Source organism: Delphinus delphis, chromosome 19 (assembly GCF_949987515.2).
Source record: "Delphinus delphis chromosome 19, mDelDel1.2, whole genome shotgun sequence".
Taxonomy (NCBI): Eukaryota; Metazoa; Chordata; class Mammalia; order Artiodactyla; family Delphinidae; genus Delphinus; species Delphinus delphis.
The window spans coordinates 21,558,924-21,574,962 of NC_082701.1; the positions used below are offsets into that span (position 1 = coordinate 21,558,924).

Genomic DNA, 16,039 nt, shown 5'->3' on the forward strand with positions numbered 1-16,039 from the left:
ATTTGGCTGCGTTGGGTCTTCCTTGCTGTGCGTGGGCTTTCTCTAGTTGCAGCGAGCAGGGGCTACTCTTTGTTGTGATGCATGGGCTCTAGGCGCTTGGGCTTCAGTAGGTGTGGCACGCAGGCTCAGTAGTTGTGGCTCGCAGGCTCAGTAGTTGTGGCTCGCAGGCTCTAGAGCGCAGGCTCAGTAGTTGTAGCGCACGGGCTTAGTTGCTCTGCAGCATGTGGGATCTTCCCGGAACAGGGCTCGAACCCGTGTCCCCTGTGTTGGCAGGTGGATTCTTAACCACTGCAGGCAGGCAGGTGGATTCTTAACCACTGCGCCACCAGGGAAGTCCCGTGATAACTGGTTTTTGAAAGTTTCTTTGTGGCCAAGTACATCATCAGTTTTTGTAAGTGTTCTGTGTTGGAACAAAGTAAGATTTTGTTTATTGAATGCTTGGGTTTGATGTGGGGAAAAAAAAATCACAGACACAAAATTTTAAAATTAGACTGCCTTTTTAAAGGGTGCATTGTAGGAAGGAAGAAGAGAAGTACTTACCAGTCAGAGACTGGAGACCAGAATACCCCGTTTTCTTAACATTTCTTAAAATTATGGTTTTTCTATTTATATCTAAATATGAAATTGTGATGGATCAACACAGGAGGCAAGCCTCAGAACCCTTAAGAAGACTCTTAGGTAGAAGAGGGAAAAGCCTAATGATGAACCCTAAATACAAAGGGGACCTCATATTTCTGACTTACAACATTTTAAAAAGTCAGTTTAAACTTGGAAAACTTCAAAAGGGCTGATGACACTTTTGAAAGGGATCATACTGTTTGTCCAATAAAACATTAAGGATTTATTATTTTATTAGAGTCTTACCAATCCCTAATTACTGACATGCAGTACTGTCGAATTATGGCAAAGCTAAATTTTTATCAGTTCATATTTTGGCTGAGATTGCTATTTAAAGCTGTGTGACTTTGGAATACATTTAATCTCTGCACCTCAATTTTTTAATTTAGGAAATGGAGACAAAATAGAATCTTTCTATCCAGGGTCGTTGTAAGAGTTACATGATATATAAAGTGTTTACAAGGCCGCAAGGTATACAATATACATTCAGTAAGTTTATTGTTACTATTTGACTCAATTCATTACACATATCTCTTAGATCAAACTTGTAATATGTGGTATTCAAATCCTCTAGGTTTTTATTAACTTTTTGTCTATTTTGTCTCTCTTTTGTCCCCTAATTAATTAATTAATTTTGGCTGCGTTGGGTCTCTGTTGCTGCACACTGGCTTTCTCTAGCTGTGGTGAGCAGAGGCTACTGTTCGTTGCCGTGTGTGGGTTTTTCATTGCAGTGGCTCCTCTTGTTGTGGAGCACAGGCTCTAGGCATGCGGGCTTCAGTAGTTGTGGCTCGCGGGCTCTAGAGTTCAGACTCAGTAGTTGTGGTGCACGGGCTTAGTTGCTCCACAGCATATGTGATCTTCCAGGACCAGGGATTGAACCCCTGTCCCCTGCATTGGCAGGCGGATTCTTAATCACTGTGCCACCAGGGAAATCCCTATAGATAATTTTAACTCTCTACCTTATAACTACCCTTATTTTATTTTATTTTTTTTTTGCAGTACGCGGGCCTCTCACTGTTGTAGCCTCTCCCGTTGCGGAGCACAGTCTCCGGACGCGCAGGCTCAGCGGCCATGGCTCACGGGCCCAGCCGCTCCGCGGCATGTGGGATCTTCCTGGACCGGGGCACGAACCCGCGTCCCCTGCATCTGCAGGCGGACCCTCAACCACTGCACCACCAGAGAAGCCCTCTCCTTCAACTCTTAATGATTTTTTCCTTGAATTAATTTTATCTAATAATATTGCTGTAAAGTCATTTTATTTTTGAGTATTGGGCTTACTTTGGGTTCTCACATTCTAGATTTTGGACTGGTAGTTCTTTATACTATTTTTTGCTCATCCGTGCTTTAAAAAAATCTACTATTATTATTGTCATTATTTTTAATATTTCACCAGAGTTTTTAGTGGTCCTTAAAAGGTTCATTAAAATAATCTGGTCCATTACTCCCAAAAGCAGGAGAAGTACCTGGTTCACTTTTCTTCTTCTGAAAGTAGATCCTTTTAAAAAGGTTCTTTTACCGTGGACCTAAGTGGTGAACTTACCTAATTACTTATGTGTGGAAACATCTTTTTTTCCTCCTCATTGCTAGGGTCATCTAGGGTGGGCTGGGTACAAAGTTCTCAGTTGCAGTTATTTCCCCTGAGTACTCTAAAGATATTTCTCCATCATCTTCCAAGTTCTGTTGTTACTGAGGAGAAGTTTCCTGTGAATTTATTTTTATCTTTCTTCTTCAAAGAGCTTGTTGAGTACACATTTTTAAATTATATTTTTTATTGAGATATAATTCACATTACAAGAAAGTTCTCTTTTTTATAGTATACAATCCAGTGGCTTTTAGTATATTCACAGATATGTGCAGACTATCACCAGAGTCAATTCTGGAACATTTTCTGCACTTCAGAAAGAAACTTGTACCCTTTATCCATCACTCCTTATCCCCTATCACTCCCTTGTTCTAAGCAACCACTCATCTGCTTTCAGTCTCTGTAGATTTCTCTTTTCTGACTTTCACATGAATGGAATCATATAGTATGTGGTTTTTTGTGACTGGCTTCTGGACTTTGCATAATGTTTTCAAGGTTCATCCATGTTTTAGCATGTTTACCTTTTTATGGCTGAATAATGCGTTGTATGGCTATACCACATTTTGTTTATCCATTCATTTATTAACAGGTATTTTGATTGTTTCCACCTTGCGGCTGTTGCGTATAGAGCTGCTATGAATATTCTTATGCATAAGTATGTGTTTGAAACCTTTTTTCAGTTCTTTTGGGTATGTACTTAGGAGTGGAATTGCTGGGTCATGTTGTAATTCTATGTTTAACGTTTTGAGGAAGTGCCAAACTATTTTCCACAGCAGCTGCCCATTTTGCATTCCCACCAGCAATGTACAATGGTTCAGATTTCTCCATATTCTTACAGTTATTCTTTTCCCTTCTTTTTTCTTTTTCTCAAATTATAATATCCTAGTGGGTATGAGGTGGTATCTCATTGTGGTTTAGCTTTGTATTTCCCTAATGACTAATGATGTTGAACATTTCATGTGCTTGTTGGCCATTTGTATATCTTCTTTGGAGAAGTGTTTATTTATATTCTTTGTACATTTTTAAATTGGGTTATTTGTATTTTTATTGTTCAGTTGTGAAAGTTCTTTATTTTGAATACTAGACCCGTATCATATAATTTGCAAATGACTTCATTGCATGCTTTGTAATTTTTTGCTGAAAGCTGAACATTTTGAATATTAAAATATAGCAACTCTAGAAATCACATTCCCTCCCCTCCTGGGTTTGTTGATGCTGCTTATTGTAGTAGTATTGTTTGTTTGTTTAGTGTCTTTTTCTGAACTAGTTCTATAAACTCTATTCTTTGTCGTGTGTGGCCACTGAAATCTCTGTTCTATTAGCTTAGTAGTCAGCTAATGATTGTACAGAGATTTCCTTAAACATCTGGAACCAGAAATTCTCTCAGTCTTTGCTGAGGGGCTTCTTGTACATGTTAGGGCATGCCTTCAGCACTCAGCCAGGCAGTTTACAATTATGCCTTAGCCTTCACTTCCTGTTTCTGCAACGCCTCAAGATCAACCAGAAGTGACAGCTTAGGGTCTTCTCAGGTTTTTCCTGAGTGTGTGCACAACCTTGGGCATGCATGTGGCCTTCTAGATTCCCAGGATATAGGAGCTTTTCAGTACCGTTATGGACATCTCATTCTCTAGCCCTTTCCCCTCAACCTCTTTGGTTAGTCTATTGTTTGCCCCAATTGTTATCTGTTCCTTAGGCAGCAGTGACTAAAACATTTGCCTGTAAATGTTTTGAACAAAGTGGAGTAATTTCTTTAGCACTAGGCCCCTTTTGAGTTGGGCAAAATAAAGACAAGCCTTTTGAGCTGATCTTCCAGGGAGCAACCAGACAGGTCAAGACAAATCATTACAATACTTTGAAAATGAGATATGTTCTGGTTCCTCAGTTACCAGCAGTGCGGGCTGTTATTTTCAAGATAGTGCTACTGCAAATGTGGGGATTGGGGTAACTTAAAATGCCTCAAAGCTCTCTGTTCTTACTGAGATTCAGCCTTTGTTCTTGAATATACACTCCGTGGACTGTTGCAAGCCTTCGGTTAGTTTCTGAAGTTCAAAAATATTTGATTTTGTCAGTTTTTTGGTTACTTTTATGGGGAGGTGGGATTTCAAAATTCCTTATTCCACCATTTTTGCTGATGTCACCTCTGAGTACGCTTTTGATCTGAGGTTTTAGAAGAAACCCAATTCTGGCTCCCTAATTTTGAAATACTCCAATTATACTAAAAATGTACTTTCTCAATTTCTAATTTTTATTCTGCAGAAGAGTGACCACAACCACTAGTTTGGCCATGTCGTCTCCTAATCATTTTTACGTACTACTTATTTTTAACCACTACAGTTACTGATGATGATTAATTAATACAGTGAATTTGAGTGGTTATTGTCTTTGTCCTATATTATAGAAAGGTATCTTGAGATAGCAGCTTAGATTCTATCCATTTCATTTGAATTCATCTCCTCAGTGTAAACTGAATTATTTTCAATTTTAGGTTTATAGGATGTATAATTAGCTTTTATTTTTTTAATAAATTTATTTAGTTATTTTTGGCTGCATTGGGTCTTCGTTGCTGTGCAGGCTTTCTCTAGTTGCGGCGAGCGGGGGCTACTCTTTGTTGCGGTGCGCAGGCTTCTCATTGTGGTGGCTTCTCTTGTGGAGCACGGGCTCTAGGCGCGTGGGCTTCAGTAGTTGTGGCACGTGGGCTCAGTAGTCATGGCTCGCAGGCTCTAGAGCACGGGCTCAGTAGTTGTGGCACACGGGCTTAGTTGCTCCATGGCATGTGGGATCTTCCCGGACCAGGGCTCGAACCCGTGTCTCCTGCATTGGAAGGTGGATTCTTAACCACTGTGCCACCAGGGAAGCCCCTAATTAGCTTTTAAAATTCCTAGAGCATGCAGACAAAAAAACAGAACTGGTGATAATGACCCAATGTATTGCAGAGGAAATTTGACAAGGGAAAACAACATCTTAGTTATAAGATTAATTATAATCTGGCAGTCTTTGATATGCACTTGCTGTGACTTTAGAATGAGTAGAACCTGAAATAGCTAGAAACCATAAAATTCTCTTTACTTTTACTTTAAAGAAACATTTAGCCCTTCAGTCAGTCAGTGCAACAAATATTTATATTATGATTTGTCATGTGTAAGGCACTGTGGTTAATCCACTTTCTAAAAGCTTACAGCGTAGTAGGTTAGAAGATTGTCAACACAGTAAGAAAAAATTTAAGATCTATAATAGAACTATAAGCAAAGTTCTGGATTATAGGAAAGTAGGAAAACATTTCCACCTAGAGATTGGGATTTCTGAAGAGGTTTCAGGTAAAGCATCCCTTATCCTTTCTGAAGTTCTGAACAAATAAAGAAAACAAGAGTGGCAGGTAGGGGTCAAAATACCACTTTTATTACTAACAGAGACCAGGTTGGAGGATACAACTTTCAGTACGTGAGCCAAATTGTGCCTTTTAACTGAAGTCCTTTAGGTAGACCAACCTGCCTCCAAGCAGTGCTATATTGACTCAAGCCTCCCTATGCAAGGGAGCGTCTGGCCCTAAATAAGCGGCGAATGCTTGCTCCACACCTTGGAAAGGTAGAAGCACAGAGATGGGCCAAGTTTGCTCTTCACTCTTCTAAGATTAACTAGTCAGACAGGTTCAGATAAGTCACTCTGTCTCTGTAAATAAAGAAGTACAGAGAAGTCAGGAGTGTGTTTAGTGCAAGTCCTTCCTTATGAAAACCTGAAGTGGGAAAAAGGCATTCCCTCCTAGGAGAGAGAATCAGTGAAGCTTTCATGGAGGATATGAAATTGGAGCAGAGCATTTAAAAAATGGATTGATTTCTAGGTAGAAGACATAAAGCCATAGAGATGAGAAAGTATAGGCTTTGTTTGAAAAAGAGGTAGTAGTCTAATTTAACCGAGCATTTGAGTTCTTGGTTTCAATAGTGTTATCCTTTGGGGGTTATTATCAAACATAAACATTTAGCTCTTGAACAGTAGTTGGCTCTATTTCAAGGTTATTTGACTTAAAAGATTACAAAAACCATCCCTTTCAGGTTTTAAGACAGCAAAGTAAAATTATTTCCAGGCTTTTTTGAAAATCACCTAAAGACAGGAATAAACTCCATTTTGAAAGGATAAGACATCTGTAATCCTACTTGTATAGGAAGAAGGAAAGCAAAAAGAAGTAGTAAGTGACCTAACAGAGGAGAGGAAGGTCAAACTCTATAGAGGAGAATACTGGCAAGAGACAGATCATGATTTCTCTGCAAGACCCCTGAAAAGCTCAGTACATGGAAGTACCATGTACCACAGATGGAGGCTGAGAACAGGGAGCATTGTCTGAAAAATCTATAATGGGGGATGGACCCCTCTCTGCCACCACCCCCACCCCCATACTCACCCCATGCACCCTGATCAGTTGAATGACTGCCATCAGACTTACAGAAGTCAGGACATTATTCTTTGGAGGAATTGAACATGAGAAGTTCAGGACCTAGGACACTAAGCCCAGAGGCGAATGAGGCTAAGATGCCACAGTGAACAGTGGAACCTGCTAGTCTCCTTCCCTCACGTAGTTGCAGAATTCCATCAGGCAGGTAAGGGATTAGAGTCTTCCTTCTAGTAAGAGAAGGCTCCAGAGAAAAGGTAGCTGAATTTAAAATTCTGCTTATGTATCAATAGGCTTGTGCCTATCAGTGTTGATTTTTCAAAAAAAAATCTGTAAACATGTTTTTGTTTATTTTTTATGGCTGTTGGCAGACAACCTTGTAAAGTTATTCATGACCAAACTCTTTATAGAACTGTCCCATAAAACATACATTCTAGGAAATCTTCAAAAGCCTTGGATTAGTAAAATGGAGAGAAAAAAAGGGAGGGGGGCTAACTAATAAAAGATTGCCAACATTTTCTTAAATGTGTCATATACCATTGATATTTTAAAACAAAATACAGATTAATTTAAACCAACTCTAAAGGGTATAATCCCAGCATTTAAAAATGGAATGCATGTAGATTTATGAAAAATATCATTGTCCTAATAGTTTTTGTTTTGTCTTGGGTCACCACTGGTTTGGGGAGATAGGGTCAAGCATACTGCCAAAGAACGGAGTTATCAAGCCTGTGTTCTAGGCTAAGTCCTAATTTGTTTGTACATCCGGTAATGACACTGGCTTGCTTTTTCTCAGTCTGTGTTGATTTTAATTTTGATTTTTTAAAAAGATTTATTCATTATTTATTTATTTTTGGCTGCATCGGGTCTTACTTGTGGCAGGTGGGATCTTCGTTGAGGCATGTGAGATACCACGTTGCGGCGCGCGGGCTTCTCTCTAGTTGTGGTGTGTGGGTTTTCTCTTCTCTAGTTGTGGCGCACAGGCTCCAGGGCGCATGGGCTCTGTAGTTGTGGTGCTCTGCTTCCAGAGCGCGTGGGCTCTGTAGTTTGCGGCACATGGACTCTCTAGTTGAGGCGCGTGAGCTCAGTGGTTAGTTGTCCTGCAGCATGTGGGATCGTAGTTCCCTGACCAGGGATCGAACCTGCGTCCCCTGCATTGTAAGGCAGATTCTTTACCACTGGACCACCAGGGAAGTCCTAATTTTGATTCTTTTTTAATGTTTAAGAAAAATAACTAAATGTAAACCTATTTTAGTATATTCTGTATGCCTATGTAAATTACATTTCTTTATTTATGTTGGTTCCCTCTTTGGTTTCTTTCTTTTTTTGTATCCAGCTTTACTGAGATATAATTGACATATAACGTTGTGTGAGTTTAAGGTACACAGCATGATGATTTGACATACGTGTATTTTGCGACTACCACAGTAAAGTTAGTTAACACATCTGTCATCTCACATAGTTAATGATGTTTGTTTTGAATGTGTTTTTATTTTATTTTATTTTGGCCATGCTGCATGGCATGTGGGATCTTTGTTCCCTGACCAGGGATCAAACCTGTGCCCCCTGCAGTGGAAGTAGAGTCTTAACCACGGGACTGCCAGGGAAGTTCCAGTGATGTTTGTTTTGTGGGAGAACATTTAAGATCTACTCTCAGTGGGCTTCCCTGGTGGCACAGTGGTTGAGAGTCTGCCTGCCGATGCAGGGGACGCGGGTTCGTGCCCCGGTCCGGGAAGATCCCACATGCCGCAGAGCGGCTAGGCCCGTGAGCCATGGCTGCTGAGCCTGCGCGTCCGGAGCCTGTGCTCCGCAAGGGGAGAGGCCACAACAGTGAGAGGCCCGTGTACCGCAAAAAAAAAAAAAAAAAGATCTACTCTCAGCAACTTTCAAGTATACAGTATAGTAATTAATGTTCACTATGGTCACCATGCTGTAGATTAGATTTACAGAATTTCTTCAGCTTGTAACTGGATATTTGTACCCTTTAACCACCTTCTCTCATTTCCCCCACTTCTCAGATCCTGGCAACCACCGCTTATGAGATTATACAGTATTTGTCTTTCTCTGATTTATTTGACTTAGCACCATGCCTTCTAGGTTCATCCGTTTTGTTGTAAAAGGCAGGATTTCCTTCTTTTTTGTGGCTGAATAATATTCCATTGTATATATATACCAATGTTTTCTTCATCCATTAATCTGTTGACAGACACTTAGATTGTTTCCATATCTTGGCTGTTGTAAATAATGCTGCAGTGAACATGGAGGTGCAGATATCTCTTTGAAATAGTAATTTCATTTCCTTGGATATATACCTCAAGTGGGACTGCTGAATTATATGGCAGTTTTGTCTTTAATTTTATGAGGAACCTCCATAGTGTTTTCCATAGTGGCTGTACCAATTTACATTCACACTAACACTGCTCAAGGGTTCGCGTTTCTCCACCTCACCAATACTTATTATCTCATGTCTTTTATTTTTTGCGGTATGCGGGCCTCTCACTGTTGTGGCCTCTCCCGTTGCGGAGCACAGGCTCCGGACACGCAGGCTCAGCGGCCATGGCTCACGGGCCCAGCCGCTCCACGGCATGTGGGATCTTCCCGGACCACGGCACGAACCTGCGTCCCCTGCATCGGCAGGCGGACTCTCAACCACTGTGCCACCAGGGAAGCCCCCTCATGTCTTTTTGATTATAGTGATTCTAACAAATGTGAGGTGATATCTCATTGTTGTTTTTTTTAAAATAATTTTTAAAAAATAACTATTTATTTATTTCTGGCTGTGTTGGGTCTTCGTTGCTGTGCCTGGGCTTTCTCTAGTTGCGGTGAGCAGGGGCTACTCTGTTGGGGTGCGCGGGCTTCTCATTGTGGTGGCTTCTGTTGTTGCAGAGCACGGGCTCTAGGTGTGCGGGCTTCAGTAGCTGTGGCATGGAGGCTCAGTAGTTGTGGCCCACAGGCTCTAGAGCGCAGGCTCAGTAGTTGTGGCACACGGGCTTAGTTGCTCTGCGGCATGTGGGATCTTCCTGGACCAGGGCTCAAACCCGTGTCTCCCGCATTGGCAGACGGATTCTTAACCACTGCGCCACCAGGGAAGCCCCCCTCATTGTGGTTTTGACTTGCGTTTCCCTGATGATGTTGAACACCTTTTCATATACTTTGGAAAAATTTCTGTTCAGATCCTTTGCCCATTTTTATTTATTTATTTATTTTATTTCGTTATTATTATATGAGTTTCTTATATATTTTGGATAATAATCCCTTATCAGATATATAGTTTACAAATGTTTTCTCCCATTTTATAGGTTGCCTTTTCATTTTGTTGATTCTTTTGCTGTGCAGAAGCTTTTTAGTTTGATGTAGTTCCACTTGTTTTTTGCTTTACTTCTTGTGCTTTTGGTGTTATATCCAAAAAAATCATTGCCAAGACCAATGTTAAGGAGCATTTTCACTATATTTTCTTCTAAGAGTTTTAGGCCTTACATTTATTTAAGTCTTTAATCCATTTTGAGTTAATTTTTGTGAGTGATGTAATATAGAGGTCTAATTTTATTCTTCTGCATGTGAATATACAGTTTTCCCAGTACCTACTGTTGAAGAGACTATCTTTTCCCCATTGAGTCTTCTTGGCTCCCTTTTCAAATATTAGTTGACCGTATATTCATGGGTTTATGTCTGGGCTCTTGATTCTGTTCCATTGGTCTGTGTGTCTGTTTTTCTGCCAGTACATAATGTTTTGATTACTAAAGCTTTGTAATGTAGTTTCAGGTCAGGAAGTGTGATGCCTCCAGCTTTGTTCTTCCCTCTCAAGATTACTTTGGCTATTCAGGATCTTTTGTGGTTCCATATAAACTTTAGGATTGATTTTCTATTTCTGTGAAAAATGCATTGGAATTTTGATAGAGATTGCATTGCATATGTAGATCACTTTGGGTGATTTGGTTTCCAGTCCATAAACATGGATATATTTCCATTTATTTGTGTCTTCAATTTTTCTCATCAATGCCTTACAGTTTTTATGTACAGATCTTTCACCTCCTTGCTTAAATTTATTGCTAGGTATTTTATTTCATTTTTAATTTTTTTAATTGCAGTATAGTTGGTTTACAGTGTTGTGGCAATCTCTGTTGTACAGCAAAGTGACTCAGTTTTATACATATAGACATTCTTTTTAAAATATTCTTTTCCATTATGGCTCATCCCAGGGGATTGGGTATAGTTCCCTGTGCTATACAGTAGGACCTTGTTGTTTATCCATTCTAAATGTAATAGTTTGTATCTACCAATGCCAAATTCCCAGTCCATCCCTCTCCCTTCCCCCCTCCCCCTTGGCAACCACAGGTCTGATCTCTATGTCTGTGAGTCTGTTTCTGTTTTGTAGATAGGTTCATTTATGCCATATTTTAGATTCCACATACAAGTGATATCATACGGTATTTGTCTTTCTCTTTCTGACTTACTTCACTTAGTATGATAATCTCTTGCTGCATCCATGTTGCTGTAGATGCCATTATTTCATTCTTTTTTATGGCTGAGTAATGTTTCATTGTATATATGTACTACATCTTCTTTATCCATTCATCTGTCGATGGACATTTAGGTTGTTTCCATGTCTTAGCTATTGTGAATAGTGCTGCTATGAACATAGGGGTGCATGTATCTTTTAGAGCTATAGTTTTGTCTGGGTATATGACCAGGAAGTGGGATTGCTGGATCATATGGGAATTCTATTTTTAGTTTCCTGAGGAACCTCCATACTGTTTTCCATAGTGGCTGCACCAATTTATATTCCCACCAACAGTGTAGGAGGGTTCCCTTTTCTCCACACCCTCTCCAGCATTTGTTATTTGTAGACTTTTTAATGGTGGCCATTCTGACTGGTGTGAGGTGGTACCTCATTGTATATTTGATTTGCATTTCTCTAATAATTAGTGATGTTGAGCATCTTTCCATGTGCCTACTGGCCATCTGTATGTCTTCTTTGGAGAAATGTCTGTTAAGGTCTTTTGCCCATTTTTTGATTGGATTGTTTGCTTTTCTGTTGTTGAGTTGTATGAACTGTTTCTATATTTTAGAAATTAAGCCCTTGCTGGTTGCATCATTTGCAAATATTTTCTCCCATTCCATAGGTTGTCTTTTTTTTTTTTTAAATGGTTTCCCTTGCTGTGCAAAAGCTTGTAAGTTTGCTTAGGTCCCATTTGTTTATTTTTGTTTTTATTTCTATTGCCTTGGGAGACTGACCTAAGAAAACATTGGTACTATTTATGTCAGAGAATGTTTTGCCTATGCTCTCTTCTAGGAGTTTTATGGTTTCATGTCTTATCCTTAAGCCATTTTGAGTTTACTTTTGTGCATGGTGTGAGGGTGTGTTCTAACTTCATTGATTTACACGCAGCTGTCCAACTTTCCCAGCACCACTTGATGAAGAGACTGTCTTTTTCCCATTTTATATTCTTGCCTCCTTTGTCAAAGATTAATTGACCATAGGTATGTGGATTTATTTCTGGGCTTTCTATTTTGTTCCATTGATCCATATGTCTGTTTTTGTACCGGTACCACACTGTTTTGATCACTGTTGCTTTGTAGTATTGTCTGAAGTCTGGGAGAGTTATTAGGTATTTTATTTTTTTATATTATTTTAAATGAGATTGTATATTTTCATCTAGTTTGTTCTTAGTATATAGAAGTGCAACTGATTTTTGTATGCTGATTTTGTAACCTGCAGCTTTAATGAATTATTAGTTCTAATGGTTTTATGGTGTAGTCTTTAAGATTTTTCTGTATAAAATCATGTCATCTGCGAACAGAGATACTTTTACTTCTTCCTTCTGATTTGGATGCCTTTTATGTCTTTCCTACCTAATTGCTGTGGTTGGGACTTCCAGTACTGTGTTGACTAGGAGTGTTTAGATTACCTTTGTCTTGTTTCCGATCTTAGGGGAAAAGCTGTCAGCCTTTCACCATTGTGAAGTCAGCTGTGGGCTTGTCATATATGGCCTTTATTATGTTGAGGTACATTCCTTCTATATCCAGCTTGTAGATGGTTTTTTATCAGGAAATGATGTTGACTTTTGTCCAGTGTTTTTTTTTTTCTATCTATTCAGATCATATCATTTTGATCTTTCATTCTGTTAATGTGGTTTATCACATTGATTAATTTGTGTGCATTGAACCATCCTTGTGTCACAGGGATAAATCCCATTTGATCATGGTGTATGATTCTTTTAATGTGCTGTTGAATGTGGTTTGCTGTTATTTTACTGAGAATTTTTGCATCTAAATTCATCAGGGATATTGGCTTATAGTTTTCTTACAGTTTCCTTCTCTGGCTTTGGGTAATGCTGGCTTCATAAAATGAGTTTGGGAGTGATTTCTCCTCTTCAATTTTTGGGGAAGAGTTTGAGTAGGATTGACATTAATTCTTTCTTATGCTTCCTAGAATTTCTCAGTGAAACCATCTAGTCTTGTGCTTTTCTTTGTTGGGAGGTTTTGATTACCGATTCAGTCTCCATACTCATTATTTATCTATTCAAATTATCCACATCTTCATGATTCAGTCTTGGAAGTGTTAAAAAAGAAAAACAAAACCTGTTGCACATTAAAATGTTGAAGAGTTTATTTGAGCAGACATTAATTTCAATTGCATAGCACCAGTCCAGAAGTGATTTTAGAAGTGCTCCATGCACAGGAGCTACGGGCAAGGTTTTTATAGACAAGGCACCGAAGCAAAACAGTTATTTGATTGGCTGTATCTTAAGGAGTTGCCTTACTTGGGATTGTTCTTAAGTTTCATTTTCTCAGATTCCAGTGCATGTATGCTGGCTTAGGTTTTGGTTTGCAACGTGGGCTACCAAGGCATTAGAACCACCTCAGACAATTAAACCCCAATTGCCTCCTTGTTTAATTACCTTAACAGTAAGTGGTCATGCTTCTAGGAATTTATCCATTTCTCGTAGGTTGTCCATTTTATTGGGGTATGATTGTTCATAGTAGTCTCTTATGATCCTTTATATTTCTGTGGTATCAGTTGTAATGTCTCCTCTTTCATTTATAATTTTTTTCTTTCTTTTTTCATTTATAATTTTACTTGAGTCCTCTCTTTTCCCTTGGTTAGTCTAGCTATAGGTTTGTCAATTTTGTTTATCTTTTTAAAGAACCAAGTGTTAGTTTCATTAATCTTTTATATTGGTTTCCTTTCTCCATTTCGGTTATTTCTGCTCTAATCTTTATTATTGCTTTTTGCGGACATTGGGCTTAGTTTGTTCTTTTTCTAGTTCCTTGAGGTGAAATGTTGGCTGTTTATTTGGGATCTTTCTTTTTTCTTAATGTAGACATTTATAGCTATAAACATTCCTCTTAAAACTGTTTTTGCTGCATCCCATAAGTTTTGGTTTGTTGTGTTTCCGTTTTTGTTTGTCTCAAGATATTTTTTGATTTCCCTTTTGATTTCTTCTTTGATCTATTGGTTGTTCAGTAGTGTGTTGATTGAGTTCCACGTATTTGTGAATTTTCCAATTTTCCTTCTGTTACTGATTTCTAGTTTCATGCCTAGTTTCATGATATTGTGATTTATAACACATATATTTTGGTCTTTGTTCTTGGTTCCTGACTCACAACTCCCAAAAACCCTTGTAATTTCCTAAGCAAGCAGTAGGAACATCTTTTGTTCTCAGTTCAAAGCCATAAAGGTGAAATGAGTGTCTTTTTGTTTACAACAAGCCCCTTTCAACCACACCTGAGTTTGTTAATAAGGTGAATTTTTGAAGGCCCCTAGGTAACTGAATGATGGAGACCAGTTGCCAGGGGAGCCAACTATGATTAGAGGGTTGGAACTTTCAGTTCCACTCCCCATTTCCCCCTTCCCCGCCTCTGGGGAGGAGAGAGGAGCTGAAGGTTGAAGCAGTCACCAATGGCCTGTGGTATAATCAATTATGTCAATGTATTGGAGCCTCCATTAAAAAAACCCAAAAGGATGAGGTTCAGAGATCTTCCATGTTGGTAGCATCTGCATGCCAGAGGGGTGGTGCACCCCAGTTCTTATGGCGACAGAAGCTCCTGCACTCAGGACCCTTCCAGACCTCACCCTGTGTTACCTCTTTATCTGGCTGTTCATCTGAATCCTTTAAATAAGCTGAGAGGGCTTCCCTGGTGGCGCAGTGGTTAAGAATCCGCCTGCCAATGCAGGGGACACGGGTTTGAGCCCTGGTCGAGGAAGATGCCGCGGAGCAACTAAGCCTGTGCGCCACAACTACTGAACCTGTGCTCTACAGCCCGCGAGCCAGAACTGCTGAACCCCTGAGCCTGTAACCTGAGGACGAAGAGTAGACCCGCTCACCGCAACTAGAGAAAGCCCGCACGCAGCAACAAAGACCCAACGTGGCCAAAAATAAATAAAAATTAAATTAAGTAAATTAAAAATAATAATAATAAACTGAGAGACATACGTTAATGTTTCTCTGAGTTCTGTGTACCACTTCTAGCAAATTAATTGAACCTGAGAAGTGGGTTGCAGGAACCTTTAATTTATAGCCAGTTGGTCAGAAGCACAAAGTAACACCCTGGACTTGCAATTGGTGTCTGAAGTGGGGGTAGTCTTGTGGGACTGGGCCTTTCACCTGTGAGATCTGATGCTATCTCCTGGTAGATAGTGTCAGAATTGAGTTAAATTTGTAGGACACCCATTCAGTGTCTGCTAAGAAATCGGGTATTGCTTGGGTGTTGGAAAACACACATCTGAATACCATTGTGAGCAGGAAAGATACTTGATATGGTTTCTGTCTTACTGATCTTGTTGAAATTTGTATTGTGGCCTAACATATGTTCTGTCTCGGAGAATGTTCTGTGTATGCTTGAGAAGAATGTGTATTTTGCTGCCACTGGATGGACTGTTCTGTGTATGTTTATTAGATCATTTAGTCTGTGATGTTGTTAAAATCTTCTGTTTGCTTATTAATTCTCTGGAAGATCTGTTATTGAGAGTGAGGTGTTAAAATCCCCTGCTACTGTTGTATTGCTGTTCGTTTCTCCTTTTAGTTGTTATATTTGCTTTATATATTTAGGTGCTCCAGTGTTGGGTGCATAAATATTTACACTTGTTGTATCTTCTTGATGAATTGACCCCCTTTATCATTATACAATGACCTTCTTTGACTCTTGGTTTCTTTATTTCTGTCTTCCTTTAGTGGAACCAGGCTTAATGTCATCTAGTTAAAGCTCCTTCAATGGAACAATCTACTCTATGACATCGCTGATATTGGAGAGACTGGCTGACCAGTAATGGGGAGAGCTCACAGCTTTACACAGTTATTTAAGCCAAATCTGTCTTAAACACATTGTCTCCGCTTCTCCTAGGTTGGTTATCTTGAACAGTATAGAGCTACTTGATTGTAAAGGACAATTCTTCAGCTCTTCAATAGCAGCTATAATGTTCTTCCATTGAACATTTTGAGTATTCCTCTTATCTT

General features: G+C 39.4%; 1 protein-coding gene across 1 annotated transcript in view; it reads left to right on the forward strand.

Moving 5' to 3' along the window:
* The window catches only part of FBXL20 (F-box and leucine rich repeat protein 20), a 115,790-nt gene that overhangs the window by 14,771 nt on the left and 84,980 nt on the right, over positions 1-16,039 (forward strand). The gene's annotated exons all lie outside the window — the stretch shown is intronic.